The sequence below is a fragment of the Phyllostomus discolor genome, chromosome 11, assembly GCF_004126475.2.
Source record: "Phyllostomus discolor isolate MPI-MPIP mPhyDis1 chromosome 11, mPhyDis1.pri.v3, whole genome shotgun sequence".
Taxonomy (NCBI): Eukaryota; Metazoa; Chordata; class Mammalia; order Chiroptera; family Phyllostomidae; genus Phyllostomus; species Phyllostomus discolor.
Window position 1 is genome coordinate 83,284,545 of NC_040913.2, and position 22,157 is coordinate 83,306,701.

The 22,157-nt window shown below is 41.0% G+C and overlaps 1 protein-coding gene across 32 annotated transcripts in view; it reads left to right on the forward strand.

Moving 5' to 3' along the window:
- Positions 1-10,516: 10,516 nt before the first annotated feature.
- The window catches only part of PCM1 (pericentriolar material 1), an 84,875-nt gene continuing 73,234 nt past the window's right edge, over positions 10,517-22,157 (forward strand). For 7 of the 32 annotated variants that reach the window (XM_036011700.1, XM_036011702.1, XM_036011708.1 and 4 more), the window contains exons 1-2: positions 10,520-10,892; positions 12,457-12,524. The gene's annotated coding sequence lies outside the window, so the exon portion shown is untranslated. Of the gene's footprint in view, positions 10,893-10,957; positions 11,086-11,960; positions 12,047-12,453; positions 12,525-22,157 lie in introns of those variants that run through there. The other 25 variants (XM_036011709.1, XM_036011704.1, XM_036011711.1 and 22 more) reach the window with 11 other exon arrangements.

Genomic DNA, 22,157 nt, shown 5'->3' on the forward strand with positions numbered 1-22,157 from the left:
ACACATTTCTAACAGTTGTGTTGTCCTCCATCGACTCACAGTGAGGAGACTTACAAAATCTGTGCTCTGAATACAACGATGACATTTTAAACTTAAAATGCAGTGCGCCTTCTATTAAAATATTTAGAATGAAGCACAGGGTGGGGCAATGCTTGGTTTACAGCTGCTCATATGGAAAGACAATGCAGTCATTGATAATGGCACAAAAATACACTCTGTTTCAGGTCCTCACACCTGCAAACTTACTTTTGCCCCATCCTGTGTTGTGTCAAGGAAAGAGGTCATTAAGAATAGTCTTCGTTCCAGGCAACTTAACAGAGTCTCCTCAGGTGGGGGTAGTAAAATTTTTTCCTAAACGGTGGATCTGGATCTCAGCTCAGGCAAAGTCCTTGATCTTGTCCTACCTCTGACTTCTCTCTTGCTTCATAATAAAGACATTTCTATCTCTGCAGTCAGTAAAGTCATGGGCGCTGGTGATACAGCTCCACCCACTACACAGAGAACCATTTATAGGATTCTATAGATAAATTTTTGCTTTTTATTGGAAAATTTTATTAGCTTCCATTTCAGATTATAACCTGGGCTTTACTCTTGCATCATAAAAGCTCATTTCTTGGTGTCCCCCACCAAGAAAAAGAAAAGTTTTCTCTCAAGGATAAATATGGTTCTGCCCCTAGCGAAACAGAAAATTGTTACCAAAAATTTCTTGTTTAATATGGGGTGTTGGCCACACATTTTATCTGTTTTCTCTCCCCAGATCCCTATAAAATGACAGAGCCCTCAAAATGTATGGCTTCCGGTCCCACAAAACCTGCATACTCCCTTGTATATTAGTTAAGATAAAATAAAATGCTTATTCTCTACTCTTCTTTTTAGAGGTTTCCCACCTGAGGAATGAGTGAAGAAAACGAGTTGAAGTCAGTATAGCTAAGATGATTTAAAATGGAGTCTGTATAGTCAAGCTGACAAAACTGGGTCAGAGCAAATGGGCTGATGCAGCAGAAATAGATTTTATTGTACTTGAACTAACCTGAGAACTTGAGGGTTTGAACTTTTCAGCTGTGCATCAATGCCACGAGATACAGAGAAAACACATAGACAACCCTCCGAAGAACTTAGGAAAGACTCTTCATGCATCCAGACCCCTGGACATCTGGAAGATGACCATCTCAGACCAATCCAGAGGCTAGGCATGCAGGACCGATTCTTCTCAAGAAGGTACTTTTTACTGTAAGAACTCTCAACTTTTCCCTTTTCTTCAGAACAACCTGGCTATGGCCTGGTAGTACTTATGGTTTACAAATCCTGAGCCCCATGAATAAAGCTTTGTCATTTATTTCTAGACAATATCTTCTCACTTTTTGTGCTTAGTCAGCACGCCTGCCTGAATTTGCTTCTCCTGGAATTTAACTAAGTCTAAATTGGTTTCTTAACAGAGCAAAGTGCAAAAGATGTTTTCTTATTCAATTTTTTTCATCTGCGAAAAATAAAAAGAGATCTGGCCAAGGATTGTTTATTTTGCTTTCTGTGTGTATGCAAGGACTTCAGAATTGCATATGTTGTATGCTTCCGAATAACAACATCCTTTTTTTATTAAAAAAGAATCTCCCCATAAGATTGCATCATTAAAAGCAAAACAGCTGAGACCAAGTAAATGTTACATCCTAATAGAAAACAGATTTTTACACTTAACACATGAAGAAGAAATTCAGCTACATTGTGTAAAAATATGGGGAGGAAGAAGCAGACAAGAGCACGTGCTAAGTAAAACCACATTGTGAAACACGCCCCCAGACGTAAGGGAGGTGGGCAGTAACACGAGAAGTCTGCTTTCACTACCGTCCTCGCTGTGACTTCTCTGCTCTCTTTAATTCAAAGTTTGTTGTAGATCTTTCTTCTTCAGAAAGCTAAATCCAATCTCCATGTGTACCTTTTCTCCGGTTTTTAGATTTTTAAGATGTTATCTCATCGTAAAACATTATCCAACTAATTGGAAAATACATGACGATTCATACTTGTATGGCCACATGTGAAAATAGAATCCCCAGAGTTGTTTGCTATCTGACAAACGATAGAACGTATAAGTAAGGCCACGGTTTATTCCTTTGTCCAGTTCAGAATCTCGGCATTATCCGCCATCACTTCTCCCCCTCATCCGTCACTTTCTTCATGAGTAAGTCCTACTGATTCCCCCTCCTGAATGCCAGCCTCGCTTCCTCAGCTCCGTTGTCCCAGCCTCAATGCAGTCACCTTTATTTATGTCCTCGCCTTGGCATAATCTATTGGTACCTCCTAGAGGATCAATCTACTTCCAGTTTCTTACCCATGCAAACCATCTCCTGGGCAGTAAAAGAAAAGAAAAGTTATATTTACAAAAACAAATGCAGCCTCATCCCTTCTCTACCCAAGAAGGCTTGGTGACCCTCTATAACCCTACAAGATAAAGTCCAACTTCTCTCATGCAGTGATCCAGCCAAGTGTCCAGAGGTAGTCACGTAGCCCTTACAGTTAAAGCCTTCAGGACCCAGCCACCCTGGCATGGTGTGAATGCTCTGAAATCCATGCTAAAATCTGAGTCTGGGAATGGAGGCTGAAAACTTGCAGGCCCAAGTCAATACTGGCACAGAGCCTTGTAAGCTTAATAAATGTAAACATTTATACATCACATACTGCAGGCCAGGAACCATCAGGACACTTTCTGTGTTTTCACTCATTTAATCCTCCTAGCAGCCCTTTGAGACACACATTATCTTTATCCCTAGTTCCCCAATGAGATAACTGAGACTTAAAGAGGGCAAGCAACTTGCTCAAGGTCACATAGGCCAGGATCTGGCTCGAAGGAGCGCGGCTCTAGAAACACACTCTCACCCGCTTGCTACAGTGCTTCACTAGCTGTACGTGGAGGCAGGGGGGGTCACCCAACTGTAGAGCAAGATTACCGCCTGTGCAGGGATCTGTGCTAATCAGAGGCCGAGAGTGGCAGTCTGAGCCCGTGGTGGCTGAGGGCAACCTGAACCTGGAGCGTAACATTGTAAGGAGAATCCCTGTCTTCACACCTCCTAGCACCCTACAACTCCCCCACCCAACACTCTCTCTCTCTCTCTCCCTACGAGAAGCTTCTCAGAGACCAGCTGTGAAACCATTGCTGTTTGCAGAGGGTAATGATGGCCCCAGGTCACGTGAAAATGTTTTTAAAAATGACAAATTGAGAGAATGTAACAAAGAGAAAAAAAGGGGGGGGCTCCTATCTAGAAAATCAGACAAAAGTCTCCACTCTTCTCTCCACTATAAGTTTGTACTCAAGACTGGCCGCTACAAACTGAGTTAGCCATCCCCCGCTCCATTCTGAAATAACAAGGGAAGACATGTCAGGAAAATGGAAATGTTTCTGGTAATATCTACTAATCGGGACAGTAAACAGTCTCATGCAATTCATTTTCGCAGTCAAAGAAGACACAAGTTTCTTAGATCTCCGTGCCGAGGAAATGGGTCACACTAATTAGTGGAGTAAAGAGAGAACATCGTTTATCTAAATAGTGGGCCTGGCTGGGCTAGGCTGGGAGAGGGGCCAAGGGAACAAAATTGTTCTGCTCATGAAGAATCAGCGAAGAGTTTGGAGTTTCCGTAAGTAAGCCAAGAGGAAGCGTGTGAAAAGTTGGAGTGAATGAGATAAGAATGAGGAGTAGATGGTGAAGCAAGAACCCACCCGATGACAGGGAGCAGACAAGAAGCAATCAGTGAGAAGTCCCAGGCATCTTTAAGAAACACTGGTGTCAAATACTCAGTTTTAAGATGTTTGTTGCAGTGTAATTTCCTTTTTCTTTTCTATCTTCCACTGTTAACGTTGAAGCTACTACACAGAGGTGCCTTGTGTCCATGGTATTCTGACAAGGTAGAGGGAAAGAGGTCGTGTTCAGTCTTGGGAATGATGTGGGATAAGGAGAAATAAAAATTCCAGCAGAAGCAGAAAATAATAGCTCCAAGGATCCTAGATGTCAGCAAGTGAGGCTAGGATTCCTGCTGCATTTGTGATGGAGATCTGGTTACCCGACAGCTTCCAGGGCTTGGGAACACGCAGGTAGTTGACATTTGGATTATGTGAGTAAAGTGGGTCTATTTTTTATGCCACGAAGTTACACGTGAAAGCTAAACGTAACTGTTGTTTTTCTAATTGGATTTCAAGACTGTATATTCTATAGGCTTGTACAGACGGGATCTCCCTGGGTTCGGTATCATAATGAATTTAGTGTCTCTCCATTCTGGGACTGCATTTGACTTCCCGGGCTGTGGTGGGTGAGGCTTGCACAGCACCACTGTACCCATCTATTCCCCCTGCAGCTCCGGGCTCTGTGAGCCCCCCCTCAGTCACCATCCCACACAGCTGATGCCTTTCCTTCCAGGGATGCAGGGAAAAGCATCAAAGTCTATTGCCTTCCTGTCAGTTCTCCCTCTTTGCACCCAGGCAAATTGTGAGGAGTGGGGGCTGCTCTGATTTTCTTATTTTATGACTTGATTTAAAAAATCTTTTGTTTCTGTTTATTTTTGGCTGTGACCATCCTTCATGGAGGCAATATATGTCTACAATTAGTCTGAATGGGGGGAAACAAAATGTGTATGAAAACGGCACAAACTAATACCTTCAAATGTTGTCCGGTTATATTTACTCTATATCCCCCCTTTCATGTTAGTTCAATATATTCCTTGTAAAACCACCATCCTGTGAAGTAACAATACTGCATTTTCTTCCATTGCTAATTTCTTCTTGGATTTATGTATCATTAAATAAAAATATAAAGCGGTCCGTGCATTAGGGGTCAGCAAACACTGGCCCGTGGGTTAAATTAAGCCCACTGCCTATTTCAGTAATTTTAAATGATTGAAGATGATTAATATTTTGTGACGTGTAAAAACCACATAAAACTTAAATGTGTCCCAAAGTAACGTTTTATTGAAACACAGCCACGCTCATTCATTACATTGTCTGCCTGCTTCCATTCTGCAACCGCACAGCTGATGGTTGGGACAGAGGCTGTATGGCACCCAATGCCTAAAACATTTAATAACTGATGTTTTACAGAAAAGTTTGTCAACCCCTGCTCTACACCATGCTGGTGCACCTATTGTCAAGGTTTTACTTTTTTTCCTTATATAGATTGGACTGTCTGTCCTGCCATCTTATATCCCAGTTTTTAAACTCAGAAATTATTTGGTGCCCTTCCACCTTCTGGGAGAGAAAAAACATTCTGATCTCTCTTTCCTGGAGAGTCTGAGTCTTTCTGTTACACACCTCTTGCTGATTCTCCTTGACCTGAAAATCTTTCTTACTGGAGAATTGCAGTGTGGAAAACCTCCTTATGGTAAAAACACAAAAAATACAGTAGACAAGGCTGCAGCTTCCATCCGTAACACAGTGGAGCTAATCTGGACCGATGGAACCCAGATCAGGATGGACACCCCTGATTTGCATGCAGATACCACATTGGGGTGTCACCTGCACATGTCCTTATTTATGTGAGAAAAGACACTTTTCTGGCTCAGAGTTCATCTTTTATAAAGTCACTCCGGATTATCCCTTATAACTGTGGCTACAGTTGAATTATATCCCATAGAATTCTATTTGCAATAACAGGGTTTTTACAATAAATTTTCATTACCTATCGAATATTTTTATATGAATGAGAAAACAAAATCTATATCAGCCCGTATTTCTGTACCTAGTTACCTGATATGTCTGTTTAATTAACAATCCACATTCAGTTATATTTGATACTTTTCTGCTGCAGGGGTGGTGGAAAGCTTAGAAAGAGATGCATATTATCTTCTTTATACTTTTATTGTTATCCACATCTCTTTGTTTAAACCCGACAACTTGGCATGTCCTGGGAAGCAAACATTCCACACAGGACTGTGCTATTCCAGCTCTGATCAGGTTTACAATGAACAGAGGAGGTGGGGTAAAAACACGTAGACCCCCAAGAATATACACAAGAAAAATACAGGAAGACGTATGCAGTAGTTACAACTCTACAGAGGTAAAACCATGTTAAAATTGATGAAATGCCGATGTGAATGGAATTGTCAGAATCAGAGGGTTACATTTATTGGTGAGTGATTGTTTTTAAAGGAAAGGGTAACTTGGTTATGAAGAAAAGGGCAGTTCAGACTGGTATGAACATTAACATTCTATGTCGAGAGCAGCAGCTGGTTTCTTTGAATCTGGTCATAAGCGAACTAGGCGGTAATGAGAGATGTCATGGTAATTAGATATGAAGGTAAGAAGGGCCTTAGAACATTACTTATGCATCTGGATTTGATATAATTAGTTGATGTAATTACATATAGTAATTAATTGATTTAATTATTTATAAGTTCAGGTTTTTTAGCAAAAGAGGTACATAAGAAAAATCATAATTAATATGTTTTTTTTTCAAGGCAAAGACTAGATCAATGTTTCTTAATCGAGAGTGATTCTGCGCTCACCCCTCATCTCACCCCACTCTGACAAGGTCAGCAGACATTTTTGGTTGTCACACTAGGTGGCGGGGCGCGCTACAAGCATGTTGTGGGAAGGGGCCAGGGATGCTGCTAAGCACGCTGCACTGCATGGAACGGTCCCCCAAACAAAGAGCCATCCAGCCCCAAATGCAGCTGTACCAAGACTGAGAAACTCTGGGCTAGCTTAAAGCAGGGAAGTAAAGGGCTTGAATTTAAGCAAAAGGTCTAAGAACTAGGTCAGAGGCCTCTACATAGTCCCTTGTGTGACATGACCAATCTCTTCCTTCATCGTTACCCACAGAGATAATATGAAGAGTAAAGATAAAATCAGTTAGATTCAATTGAAGGAATATTCTGAAATTAATTTTATATTGTGTTGTTGTATTCTTAATAGACTGTGTTTCTACCATGAATGTGTATGAATCTCAGAAACATAATGTTGAATTACAAAGCAAGTCAAGCAAGAATATATTCAGTATGATACCAGTTACGGTATATAAAGCTTGAAAACCAGCAAAGCTAAACAATATATTATTTAGTGATATATAGTTATATGAGAGAAATTAAGGAATGATAACATCGGTATCATTCAGGATACCATTTATGTCTGCAAAGAAGGAAAACAGATTTGAAGAAAAGCACAGGGGCCCTTAAATGTATTGATTATGTTCCAATTTTTTAGGTTAGGTAGTGGATGATGCTTGAATGAAATTATTGTACTTTATAACTTACATAAATGTCATATATTCCCTTGGGCGTATCAAAGACCACATAAGAACAATCAATCATAAAATTCAGTTACTACAGCAGTGTGGATGGCAGCCACTGAAGGTTTTCCCCTTGAGTTCTGTCACCACCTGCAGGTTAATCCTGGGTATTGCAAAGAACTGTCCTCAAAAACCACATTAATAAACATCCAAGTGAGCGAACTCCTCAAGGCGTTTGGAATATAAACAAATACAAAAGGCTGGTTTTCTGCTTCAGCCATGCCTAAAATCCATTTGTGGACAAAGAACAGAGAGAACACATTAAGAAGATAAACTATGCAGCACAAAATCTTGTATCGTAAGGGCTCCTCTCTTAGTGTCAAATGACATTTCATTGGGTGACAAATTGACTTCCTTTAGCATCAGGATCCAATGCCTTGACTTCGTTCTTCCTGCCACTGCCACCTGTTCTCCTTGTCTCCCCCTCCTCCTCTGTTCTCCGTTTTGTTCTCAACGTTGCCACTAGTCTGAAAGTTAATTAACTACTGCATTTCATGAGGAGCCTCTCGTGCTCTCCATCTTCATTTCCTCCAGACCGCTGCGCCCCATTTCATCCTACATAGATCCTGGAACGATCAGTATCTTTGAGGCAATATATCAATACTTTCTCTGAATTCCTAAAGCACTTACTATCTGCTTCATTTATTTGCCATTTCCATATGTTGATACTAAACTGATTCATTTACATAAGGTTTGTTTCCTAAGTTGGGTAACTTTTTGAAAGTCTGGGATAATTTTGTAGGTTGGGCTTTGTTTTCCTTTGTCCCCTACTAATATCTGTAATGCCCATATTTGAGTTTGCAGACCCCTTTTTAATGTAAAAATGTCTCAGACTCCTCCCTCCACCAAACAAACATAATACTGTTTACAATTTTCAGGGTTCATAAATTCAAGGAACATAATGACCATACTGATTTCAGAATGCTTTTGAATTAATCTGAATTGTTTCAATGATAATAGCTTCTACATGCTTAAAAAAATATATATGACCAAAGTTTTGCTACCCCAAAATATACCTTTTAGGATATTGATTTTAGGCTGGTTGTTAAGAAAACAAGATTCAGAAAGAAACTTTGACCTTCCTCCTTACCTACCTGAAGGAATTCAGATAGAAAAACATGCTTAGCCCTGACCCTGTAGCTCATCTGGTCAGAGCATAGTCCCACTACACCAAGGTTGAAGGTTCGATCCCAGGCCAGGGCACACACAAGAGGAAACCAATGAATGCATGAATGAATGGAACAACAAATCAATGTTTCTCTCCTTTCCTCTCTCTCTCTAAAAATAATCAATAAAATTTTTTAAAGAGGAAAAGCCTAATTAAAGCATCATAATATAAACTAAATGTGGTAGACACCCCCACCCCACCCCCAGAAATCCAGCAAAGCCTGGTTGTTAACTTCCTCCTGTATACTCGTTTCTAGGTGGCCGGCAAGCATTTATTACGTTTGCTCTTTCTATCCGCCTCTAAGTTGTCTGCTTTCCCTTTGAAATTCTAGACCACTGCCTCCCTCTCCTTTGTCCTCAATGGCACATAAATCTCAACGGCACAATGTTTCCTTGGGTCTCATATTCTTATGCCCCCCCACATGTATATCCAAATAAATTTTGGACATATACTTTTGTTCATCTGTTAATTTATTAGCCCAAGGAAGGATTTAAAAGGTAGGAGGAAAAATGATTTTTTGTACATCACCCCATATAAAACAAAAGGGTTATGATCTTGATGACAGCTCATATTTTGAAATCTTATCATATGCTAGTACTTTTTCCCATGCATTTTCTTAGTTAACCCAAAAATCTCTCCAAGGAGTCAGTACAACTCAGATTAAGTCTGGGCTCCATCACTTGGAGTCAAGAGCCTTGGGGACTTATTTAACTTCTCATTTGTAAAATGAAACGAATGCACACTCAGTCCCTTCAGGAGAGTCGTGAGATTAAGAAAATCACAACAGGTGAAATGCTTAATCCTGCCTTATACAAAATAAATACTACTTAAAAAATCCCTCCAACCTAGGCATTGTTATTATTCCCCCCACCCCACACACCCCTCATTTTACAGGTGGGGCAATAGAGGCTCTGAAAGGATAAGCAACTCGCCCAGGATTTTAGAGCTACTACTGAGTGATGGAGCTAGAAGGGCCCAAGCCACGCTGAACAGAAAACACACACTCGCTAGTCACTCTGAGTTCCCACGGCACTTCGTTGTCTTACAAAACAGAATTTATTTACATCATAGCCTGTTTCTCCATCAATCACTAAAACATATGCTCTTCAAGAGCAATGTTTTTGTTACCTAAGTAATCAGCAATGTGAGACCCACGGAAAGTACTAAAAAATGTATGACAAAAAAAGTGTCAAAGACCATTGCACCCAGACTGAACCTGGATACAGTTGCAAATTACCGCAGGCTGGAGCTTCGTTCACCTGAATTATGCATTGAGATGGGTTCTACCAATTGATTTTGTGAACAATTTGTTGTTGGAACCCTGATGCTCATTCTTCAGCACTCCTTTTTTGCTTGAAACAAAAAATCCACGATTACAAACTTCCTAAACGGAATGCCCTTGCATTCAAGAAAAATTGACTAGTTTTATTCAGGTAGGCACACTGAAAGCCTTAATTGTCCCTCTGTCGCATTTTTGGTTTGTTTTACGAACCTGTCAATTTACTAACCTTAAAAAAAGGCTGCTGCTGAAAGAAAAGTGTAAATTAAAAGAATTCAGTGTAGTTGTAGAGAAAATGTCTCAATACTAAATTCTGGTGTAAATCATCTGGTTCTTCTCAAATAAAAGTAGGACATTAATCGGAGGTGGCGTTGATTATTTACATTTATAATTCTCCCACTAATTCTATGGCTTCCGGCCAGGGAACTCCCGTGGCTGTAAAACTAGAACTAGCTTGCGAGGGCCCTTATGTTTCCAACCCTTCGTGACCGGGATGTGTGTGGACAGGGACTACAAGCGCGATCCCGGACTTTCGTCTGTCCTTCTCCATCCGGCACCATCCGGAGCTACCGCCCCCACGAAAAGCAGGAATGCGCCCCCGCTCTATCCCCAGCTGCCCAGGGTGGCCCGTCCACTTCCGCACAGGCCTTGAGCCCGTCCTTCCGCGAGCCGAGAGGCGCACAGCATGCTGGGATTTGTTTCTTCTCCCATTCAGTCGACGAGCGGACGCTCCAAACCCGGTCCACTGGCATTCTGGGACATGTAGTCTCTGGTTATTCTTTGGCGTAATCGGGCACCCAGGAGCCAGGGGTGGTACCGCAGACTCCGGCTGGTCACGTGACTGCAGTCCTGCGCGTGGATCGCACTGCGGCTCGCGTCCCGGCGAGTTCTCGCCTGCGCGCGGCCGTTGCCGCGGAGACGACGCATGTCTCCCGGGGCGCGTAGCCCCTTCTGCAGTCCCCCCTCCCCTTTTCTCCCACCACAATGAGATCCTAAGATGGCGGTGGCTGCGGCGGTTGGCGCCGACTGGCTGAGTTAGGAAAGGCGGCCATTGGGCCCGCGGCAGCCAGGGAACTTGCGGACTGTCCCGGCTGCGGTCTCCCGGGGAGGAACACGGTCGGTGGCGGGTTGTGGGGTCTGACCGTTACTCCGCTCTTGGCAGGAGCGGCTGCTTCGTTTACAGGTATTGCGTGCGCGTCCCCAGCCCTTGGCAACCGAGGGCTGCGCGGCGCCAGGGGCGGGAGATCAGCCGCTTGGGGAGTCTAGACCCGGGAGGCCTGGCTTCGGGCCCAGGCCTCCCTGTGGGCTCCTGGGTCTTCTCCCTGCCTACTTCGGGCGGTCCGCCCCTCGTCCGGACCGACCGACGCCATCTCGGGGTGAGCATCTAGGGACGCGTTAGCGACGGTGGAGCCCCCTTCTTGCCTCCCCGCCCCTTTCTTTTTCCGGCCCGGGGCTGGGGGCCGCCCTGCGTCTCGGGTGCCTAGGAATGTCCCTCGAGTGGAGGAAGAGGAGTCGGGCTGTGGTTTAGTTCCCAGAGTCAGGGGGTCTAGTTCTCCAAAGCGAGGGGCCTCCGTGGCCCTAGTCTCCGTCATTGCGTCCCCTCCCACCCCATCCTCAAATTTTATTGTGGGGTCTCAATCCAGAATTCGGGGTGGAAGAGGGCGGGGAAGAAACGACGCTGCTTTCGGGGTGGGCTGTGAGCAGCGCGATTTCTGCTGTCGCGGTTGTTTGTAGAGCAGAAGGGTCGCGGGGGGCGTTCCTGACTTTGGCTAAGAGGTGCTTCATTCTTGCGAGGGGGTGTTAACTTACTACCTCCCCCCTGTCATTGCTCTGCATCTCCAACCTTTTCTGCAGGTCCAGGTAGGATGGGGAAAACTAAACGCCAAATGCGACTTGGGAAACGTTGCTTGCTTTGCAAAAACGGGTGTTTGGGGATTACGTGGTAGCTAGGCCCGGGTAGGGAGGCGGGTCCTCCAAACTTTTCCTCCCGCGGCCCACTGCTCAGGAGCGCGCCTTGTCTGAAAAACACATTTTTTTTTTTTTTTTACTTGTTTTTGGACGGGTTTGAGGTCTGTGTCGCCTGTCTTACCGGTGGTAGATCGTGTTTTGGCGCTGGAAGGAGCCGGGCTTTCGGGGCGCCCCCACCACCCCTGCCCCATAGCTGTTTTCCAGACTCCGCCTCCTGGTATTCTCGGGTTACTGGAGTGGGTGTTGTAGAGCTCGGGGTGCACCTGCTTCTTTCTTTCCCTAGCACCTTCACGGTGAGAGCCACTGGAAGCCGTGAGACTGCTGAGTTTCTGAACTGAAGGCCAACCTTGTGTTTTTACAGCGATAAGGGTATTTTTAATGAAATAGCTAGCTTTTAAATAAACCTCTTTTTTCCTCACCGGGTAGACAGAGTTCTGGAATAGTTTGAATTATTGGAAGTGAATGACTTCATCAATCTGAAGAGTGAACTTGGCATGGATCTTTAGGTGATAATTGGGTTTAGCCTGTTTTCATTATATTCCAGAGTAGATATTAAAGGTAGCACATTGTCGTTTGATAGGATCATACACGTTTGGAGGATTTAAACATATATGTACACCACATTGTCTTCTGAAAGGGTTAAAGTAAATTAAGTCTAAGATACTGATAAACTGAATTTTTCTTTTCTGTTGATTTAATATAAGATATAAATACAGTATTTGTTATTCTCTGCTTCATATTGTAAAGAAATTAATAAAGTCTTTTTTTCTTAAAAGCAGACAACAACTTTGAAGTGTGGAGCAGAAAAAGAGCTGTTTCTGTGCTGCAAAAACTAGTTTCCAAGCAGGTAATTTGACATCATTATGTATGTTACTGTCCTTCGTATTATAGCTGAAGAAGACTTGAAGATGGAGACGGCTAACAAAACACCAGTGCATGCCCTGGATGGTGTGGCTCAGTTGGTCGGAGAGTCGTCCCCCATACACAGAAAAGTCACGGGTTTGATTCCCGGCCAGGACACATACCTAGGCTGTGGGCCGTGTCTCTGGTTGGGTGTGTGCTGGAGGCAAAGGACCCCTGTTTCTCTCACATTGATGTCTATCTTTTCTCTCTCTCTCTCCCTCCCCTTCCCCCCACCTCCCACTCACTCTCTCTCCCTCTCTCTCTCTCTCTCTCTCTCTCTCTCTGGAATCAATAAATATACCTTGGGTGAGGACTAAAAAGATAAGGAACTATAAGTACCAGGGCATGGTGGAGGGCCCTCTCTACCTGGTAGACAGACAGCCCGGGTTTGCCGGCCTGTGTGCCTGCCCTTCCGCATTCCACTGCAGTCTGACCTCATGCTTCTGTTCGGAGGAGCCCTGTCCCTGCTACCTGTTGAAATGTGGAATAGTTTGTGTAACACCTTTGAAATGTCTTTCTTCTCATGGAATTTCTTCAGACCGTTTGAGTTTGAATTGGTCCTAGAATAGATATTTTGGATAGCCAAATCCATTTGTTATTAAGTAATCTTTTTCAAGTTTTCTGTTAATTACCTGCTTTTATTTTTTATTCACAAGCTATTTTTTAGCTTGTTATACATACTATTGACTGAAGTTTTAAATTTTTTCTTTCAGCTGTCTAAAATTATTTTAAATGTTAGTTTCTGTGCGTAGTACATTATCTAGTACTGGTTATGTAGAGATACTCTCTGAGCAGTGGAAGAAAGTCTGTTTAACCTCACTGAGGGAAAGTTAAGTTTGCCAGGGACAATTTAGAAATGAAATGACTAGCAGATGAGGATTAGAAGAAAGTTTTGTTAAGAATGTTTTAGAAATAATTGCTCTTTTAGGAAAAATCTGAGTCCGTATTTAATTCAGTTAAAATTTGAAGACAGCTCATTTTCCAGATTTGTTTAGTATGTTCTTGCTTTCTAGGAAAGCTGCCAGGTCTTCCGTTTCTTTATGGAATAAGATGACCCTCATGAGAAAGTACAGATTGACAGTGGATTTATATCTTAGATTATAATTTTCAGTGGTATTTTCTTTTTTAATTAGAAGACTGTAACACAACAGGATAAGAAACATGGAACTCAGGAAGGGTCAGATGTGAGTGTTGGCATTAAAGTTCTTACCACCGAAGTGCATAGATGGTAGGAGTTTGGTAGAATAAAAAGAATTGTAAAGTCAGGCATAAAGTAAAGTACTTTCCCGTTTAACACCGGCGAGATGGATAAGATGGAACAGAAACATACAGCTGTTGAGCCGATTCGTGTGAGAAGAGCTCGGTTTTCTTGATAGGGGATTTGGCTGTTTGTTTATGAAAGGGCAGGTTTATATGAGATGTGGAAAAACATACGAAGTTTTTGGAATTATCACTATAGGAAATTAAGTGAGAGGCAAATAAAGGGGTACATAGCAGTGCATTCATCTTAACAAATTTGATTGAGTGCCTTCACGTGCTACTTAATGACTATAAAGTACTAGAGATTCGGCAGTGAGCAAATCAGACCCAGTTCCTTACCTCATGGAGTGAATTTACATTTTGAAAATGTGAGAGTGTGTGTGTGTCTGTATACAGTATAGTATACCGTGTAATGGACACAGGCAGTGCCGTTTTATAACCGCTTGCCCACTGCTTCACGGAGTGAGGATAGAAGCAGAGACAAACATTAGTTGAGTTGACAGAATAGGCCAGTAGGTGAGGAAGCTAGGGATGCGAACACGAGGCGTTTTTGGAATGGCCTGCTTGGGTTGTGTCTAGGAAGCCAGGATGAATGGATTTCTGGAGAGAGAAGTGACAGGGCCAAGAGCAAGTTCTGCAGGAATGAGGGGGAGAAGTAAAACATAAAAACTTAGGGCAAGAAAGAGGGATTTCGGAAGTTCAGGACCTTGAACAACTTACCAGTTCAGAGTGAAAACAGTATCGGTATAGAGAAGATGAGATGGGCGTTGGAACTGAGGCCAGGCTTACAAAAACCCTTGCTCACGTTCAGGTCATGAGAGCAGGGCATGCAGTGCAGAATGAAACCGTGAGCTGCTTGTAAGCTCAAGATTCTCTTGTGGGGGACACAGTGGGAAAGAGTGCCTAAGGTGGGGAGGGTGGTGTTTTTGCTGCCTGATGTGTTCTAAAGAGGAGAGGTAAACAAATAATAAGGGTCTGCAAATGATGTCCTCTCCCCATGAATCTCTGAGCCTAGAAGAGTAGCACTGTTTCAGAAAGAATTTTCAAGGACATAGTGCTTTCAGAGGGATTTGGAATTTTCCTGAAGCTGAAGAAGTAGGGGGAATATTTGGGGAGTTATGTTTGGAGTGGTCCAGTAGAAGTGACGGCAGGTAGGGCTGTCACCAGTGAGATGGAGTGAAGGGGCCTTGATGCTAGGGGTTGGAGGAGGAGGGCAGCAGCGTGGCCTGATCTGCCTGGAGAGGTGTATGTAATCGATGGCAAAAAAGTGCCATAGATTTTGGGTATAAATTGTAGAGCGGGGGAGGTCTTAGAAGCAGAACGTTGTGTATTGGAAAATTAATTGACTTCAGAATTCTTAGTTGTTTTTGTAGAAAGTAGGGATATGCTAAATTTTATTGGTGTGAAAATGTTCAACATAGAGTAACTGTAAAGGTAGATCTAATGCATACTTGGTACATAGTGAGTTCTAATCAAATGTCTGTTACTTCAAATTAGGTGTTGGACTCTGTTACCGCCCCCCAATATTTTGAGTTAAAAAAAATTATTGATTTGAGGGAGGAGCAGGAAGAGAGAGAAAGAGACATTGATTTGTTATCCCACTTATTTATGCATTCATTGGTTGCTTTTTTGTAGGTGCTCTGACCTGGGATTGAACCCACAACTTCGGTATATTGGGACGATGCTCTAACCAGCTGAGCTACCCAGCCAGGGTTTGAGTTTTTTTAGTTTGAAGAGGATAATTATAGAGATATTTTAAGTTCTAGAAAATTATTGAAATTTTTGGAAAGACTCAGCAAAACTGAAAAAGATTCTGTATAATTTTTTGATACTTGATCATCTTAAGTACAGGGAAGAAATTGAGAAGTTTCTCAAATGAAACTTTGAATGAACAGTACATAATACCAAATACTTAGGCATTTTCTTCTCAGGTTCCATTACAAGTGCTTAGTTGTCCACTGTGTTAAGATTTATAATAGTGCATGGCATATTTCCTTTTTACCAGGAGGGGAAGAACTACCCCAAATAATGCAACTTTTAGAACACTTAAACTGGTGTATAAAATATCAACTTTGGTTATTTGTGACCCTGAGTAGATTTTTTTAAAACTGTGTTCTACACATTATTTTATTTGGGTATTTCTAAAAACTTGATTTAAAGCAATCAGCTGAGAAGTAAGGTATTTCCAGAGATGATTATGAGTAATTTAGTGCCATTTGAAAAATACTTGAATTTTAAAGATTTTAGGAAAATAACTTTTTACTTGATTACTAGATTTCTTTGAATTTCTTCTTTGCCTTATTTCAAAAGTAAATCTTAGTCATAGGTATGTTTGTGGTAATTAATGCTGTTACAGATGGCCACTCTTTGTGTGTCTCTGGGCCACACTGGAAGAAGAGGAGCTGTCTTGGGCCACACATTAAATAGATTGTGACACGTAATCACAAAAGAACTCACTGTTTTAAGTAAATTTACGATTTTGTGTTGGGCCGCATTCACAGCCACCACACCCAGCCACATGGTGGGCTGCGTGTGGCCAGCACGGGCCGCAGATTGGGCACCCCTTCTCTGGAGTGAGACCTCTGCAGCAGGACATTCTCAGAACGATCAGTCACTGACAGCAGCTCATAAACTGGCATAGTATTTTTGCATTTCGTATCTTTGCAAGATAAGAGAGCGAAATAAGGCTGTCAAAATAGCTAAATGAAACTTTTAAGTAATATTTTCAACATTGCTTAGTAGGTCACAGGATGCCTAGAAGTGCTTGTCTGAAGTAGAACAGTTTTTACTTTTCCCCATTAAGCTCCCCATACCATCATTTATCACTGTCACAGGTTTTCCACAGCTTCAGTTTTCCATGTCATTATCTCTCTCATACATACACCTGCCTGGCAGAATCTCAGCCTTGGATGGGGTCAGTGGAGTGTTTACGCCAAGGCCGGTGAGCGCTGCTGGGGGAAGAGTTCATACTGCAGGTGTGGCGTCGGTGAATGCTCTCTGCTCTCACCTGGGTCCTTGCTGCCACCAGCCATTCTCTGTTCCCTGCTCCTCTTCCGTAGTCAGACACTGCCACCTCTCCTCCTCTCCCGGTCAACGAGCAGTCTCTCTCCTTCCTGGCACTTACGAACTCTTTCAACTTTCTGCCTCAAAACCTGCTACCCAGACTTTCAGGTCCACTTTCTTCTTTCCTTCTGTTTCATTAAAGAGATGTTTCTCTGCCTGTCTAAAACTAATCATTTTTCTTGTGCCCTGGATTCCAGTCATTTCCACTTTCTCAGAGACCACCACCATTTTCTCACCACTTTTCTCATCCGCATCTACAGTATCTCCTCTGTCCTAAGTCATTCCCAGCAAATTTTAAACATACTCAAGATAATTCCCTTTTAACAAAACTTTCTTCATGACCATCACCTGCTTTCCTCCACAGGCTGATTCCCTGAAACAATTCCCTGACGACTTGCTTTACATTCTCCCCTTCCCGTTCAATGACAGTTGCCACCCTGCTGAAATTGCTCTTCCTGAAGAAGGTCATCATCCGTGACCTGTTGCTGAGTTCCCGTGGACACTTCTCAGTACTTTCCTTCCATGACAAAGTAGTGTCTGGCATTCTTACTATATCTTCCGTTTCTATGCTCTTTTCCCCATTTCTGGTACATGCTCCTGGTTTCCTTCTGGTCTTCTTGACCCTTCTCAAGTCACCTTTCCCTCTGTGTGTATCTTAAATACCCGTGTCCTTCAAGGTCCAGTCTTTTTCCTGTTACTCTTCCTCTCTCCCCGAACCTTCTTTTGCACTTCAGATCTAATCAGTGGGTGACTTGCAGTCTCTCTCCAGCCTGGATTTCACTTCTGAGAGACTAGTATTTGTTTGCTACACAACTTTAATTGGGTGTACCATAGGTATCTCCAACTCGACATTTCTAAAATGGAACTCATCATTTTTTCTCAACAACAGAAACCTGTTTCTTTTCAGATTACTTTGAATGTATCATCATATACCCAGTTTAAGCTGCAAGTTGTTCTAGGAATCATCTTTTTATTCTTTCCTCACTGCCTCATCTCCCTCATCATACAGTATTAGTCACCAATTCCTACTGATCCTGCCATGGGAATGTTGCTTGTATTGGTCCTCTTTTCCACATACCTAGTATTTTGATTATTGGAGGTCTTTCTATATAAGTAATAGTTCATAATAATAATTACTGTTTAAGTAATAGTTTATATTAGTATATATAAACTGTCTACAGAATAAAATTTAGAAGACATCCTATATGTTTAATGGTGACTTTGAGGTGTTTAGGGAGGCTGGCATGAAGAGAGAAATAACTTGGCTTTATTTTCTACCTTTTATAGGGGAGATACTTTCTTAGGGAGATGAGCTGAATGTTAACATTGAGAATTGACCCACGAGCGATTATTTCTTTAGTTTTGTACTAATAATTTCACTCCTATAGGCCTGTGCCTTTTAAATGCATTTGTTATGATGTCGTTAAATATTCTACCTCATTGTATGCCAATCACAATATAATAATAGACAAAGTTGTTTATTTAATAAACTAAATAAATTTTATTTAGGAAGTGGTATTCTTAGAAAGATTTAAAAATATTTGATCCATTGTTCCCAAACTAATTTTAATATATTCAAATTGTTTTAGAATCTTATTTTAATATTATTCAGTCACTAGCTTAAAAATAGATCCTTAAAAAAAGCTTTTCATTTTTGAAATTTATCATAGTACATAAAACATTGTCTTTTAAAATATAGTCTTTTTTCTTTTTTAAAGATTTTTATTTATTTTTAGAGAGACGGGAAGGGAGGGAGAAGGAGGGAGAGAAACGTCAGGCTTCCTCTCTCGCATATGCCGTGACAGGGGCCGAGTCTGCAACCCAGGCCGGTGCCCTGACCCGGGAAAGGACCAGCTTTGTGGGATGACGCCCAACCTACTGAGATGAGACACACTGGTCAGGGCTTCAAATGCAGTGTTAAAAAATTTAAAGTAAACTGAGTTTATTACTTTATTGATAGGAAAGTGTAATATACTCGGTTTTAAGGGGAAAATTGTTAAGTAAGAGTTTTTACCTCAATAACCTTAAAAATTTTCCATTCTAATTTACATTTTAGGACAGTTTGCTTTTAGTACTTTTAAATGTGGCATTCCTGTACTGCATATGTATTTTTTGAGTCCCTATTTAATATTACAGATTATATCGATACATCTAGAAAATAATAGTGGCAAAATAGTTTAAATGAGTCATTTCAGCTCACTGAACATATCTCTGTATGGGAATCAGTTATTGCAGAAAACTTGTAAGACAGGGAAAACAGGAAAAATCAGTCATTTACCTATCCCTGTAACCAACGATTGCTTGCATGCAAGCATTTCATTGTATTTTCTTAAAATTTGTATGCAGTTTTGCATATTGTTTTTTTCTCTTTTGATGATGATATGAACCTTCTGGTGATACAAGCAGGCAGTATTGTTCAGCCTTCATAATTACATATTTTGAAGAGTGTTCTGACGCGATAGTATTGAGCCTATTATTTGATACTTAGCTTGTTTTTAATTTATCATAATTATAGTCAAAACATAGTTTTAGTTCTTGATACAGTATTGCCAAAATGCTTTCCAGAAAGGTTATACAGTTTCTCTTTGCCTTCATGGGGATTTGTCAATATACGTAATTGAGCAAATTTAGTAGTCCCTTATTTTAATTTTCAGTTGGACTATATTATTTTTATCATTTTATGTGTACTGATTTTTTGGTAAATTGATAATACTTAATTTGAGGGAGTTTCTTTTAGTCTTTTTTTATTATAGTAAAGATTTTAACTGTAAACTTCCTATTTGTTTCATGTTTTTCCCCCTCAATTTGTCACTTACTAGTTATTTTCAGCTACTTAGGATTCATTTTTATATGAATAAAATCCATTGAACTTTTTTCATTTTATTTCTACATCCCAAATTAGTAAGATCTCTCCCTTTAAAGTTCATTTTGTTTTGCCTATTTGATTTATTTAATCTTATTAATCTATTAACTGTCCCAGTGTTGGACTATAAGGCAGCCTTGTTCACTTGGAGAGAATTAAACTCTGATGCTCTAAGGCCCCCGCTGTTTACTGTGAATTAATTCTTCTCTGTGTCTTCACTGGTATTGGGTATGTACCATCCTTGGAGGAATTGAGAAAACAGTCACTTAAATCATTTTTCTGTGTTTCTTTTTTAGATGAAGAATCTAAGTTAAATAAAGGCTCTTAAAAGCTCTAAATAAATCATTTTCAAAATTGTTACCAAATTGTCTCATCAATTGAATAATCCTGCATCACAGAATTCTTGTGAGGATTAAGTGATGAAAGGCACATAAAATATTCAGCATGGTGCTTGGCTTATATATAGTTAATACCAACACACAGATTTAGCTATAATTAATGTTTTTCATTACTTTTTTCTAATTTTGTATATTTGAAGATTTCTTTTTTAGGGCTGGTACTAACTTAACCATTTAGGCACCCAGTGTAGTAGAGTTTACCTTGGGACTAGTTTTTTACTCTCCTACCTCTATTGGTACTCTTGCTTTCATATTTTAGACAGTAAAAATTTTTTTGTGGCTTGTTTATTGTTACTTGTTTTGTTAAATTCCAAGGAGAATTACAGTGGGATTTTTCTTGCAGTTTTATTAAGGCTAAACATTTAGGAAAAATGGTATGTTTTTATAACATTTGTCTTCCCACCAGGGAAGATAGTTTGTTTTTCTACTTACTAAAATTTTCTCTTCTGTTGTTTTCTAGAGTTTAATGGTGCTTCCCCGCACAGGGCAAATTTTATTCCTAGATATTTCATTCTTTCTGTCACTAGTGTCAGTGGCATCATTTTTCTCCAGTATATTTTCTGAGAGGTTATTGGTGATCATTTTAAGTTTTGAAGGTTTTATAATGCATATTCTTTAAAAATACCTTCTTTCTTTTTAATATTAATAGTGTTTGTTCCTTATTTTTCTGTTCTTTATAACTTCCAAAGCAATGCTAAATAACTGCCATGTGTCGTTCTTGTTTTGGTCTGTATTTCAACCCTCGAGTGGTTATGTGGATGACAGTGGTTGATGACCTCTCACTTACCATTTGGAAGCGCAGCTGCTGCAGGGTTAATAGGAATGGCCTTCATGTCTTATTTAAAAATCATTGCCTATTGGTTTAAAATGTACTTTTTTCAACTCTGTAGAATTTATTAAAGTAATATATGAGGTCTGTCCCGAAAAAGTCCAGCCATTGTTAATATAATAGAAATGGTTTGCCTGACATTGGTGTAACCTGGCAGCCAAGGAGAGTGAACTGAAATGCGCATGCATGAACCGTGACACCTTCACCATACTAGTCAGTGGGGGTAGTCGATGCCGTTGAGTGAGCATGTGTACTGTGTGGCTGTCACATTCAAAACAACTGAGCCAGTAGAGCAACCAATCTGCATCAGATTTCATCTTAGGCTTGAGCATTCTTCTGTAGAAGCTATTGCGATGATTCAGAAGGCGGCAGCTATGGGCAGCTGGTGACTGGTGATTGGTCCTGACAGGGTGCCAGCTCATGCATAACATCCCATCACCCAAGTGACTCAGCCCTCCCCACACCCCACATTTGGTGCCCTTCAACTTCTGGCTTTTCCCAAAAACTAAAATCACCTTTGAAGGGAAGAGATTTCAGACCATCGTTGAGATTCAGGAAAATATGACCTGGCAGCTGATGGTGATGGGGAGAACTGTGTGAGGTCCCAAGGTGCCTACTTTGACGGGGACTGAGGCGTCATTGTCCTGTGTACAGTGTATCTTGTATCTTGTATATCTTCTTCAATAAATGTCTCTTTTTCATATTACATGGTTGTATGCCTTCTAGAGAGACCTCATGTTCATTGGAAAAAAACACTAGAAAAATATATATATAGCTATGAAGCAGTGTCAGTATATTTGTACTTGTAAGAGTTTTTAAAAATTTGCAGTATTGGATTCTATCACATCCTTTTTTATTTTGAGATGATAAAATTTAACTTGCTCTGTAATCTGTTAATACATTATTCTGATAGATATCCTAACATTAAAACGTCTATGAGATAAATCCTACTTTGTCAGGGATGATAATCCTTTTAACATTGTGCTCTGGTGATGAAAGGGATAAGTTAGGCTCTTAGAGTAGAAGCACCTGGGATTTGTATTCATCCTTGACATTTTCAGCTGAATGACCTTGGCAAAATTACCTAACTCCTTTGATTGTTAGTGTTAGTGTTTGTAAAATGAGAAACCTATTACAATCCTGATGCCTAATAGCCTTTTCTGG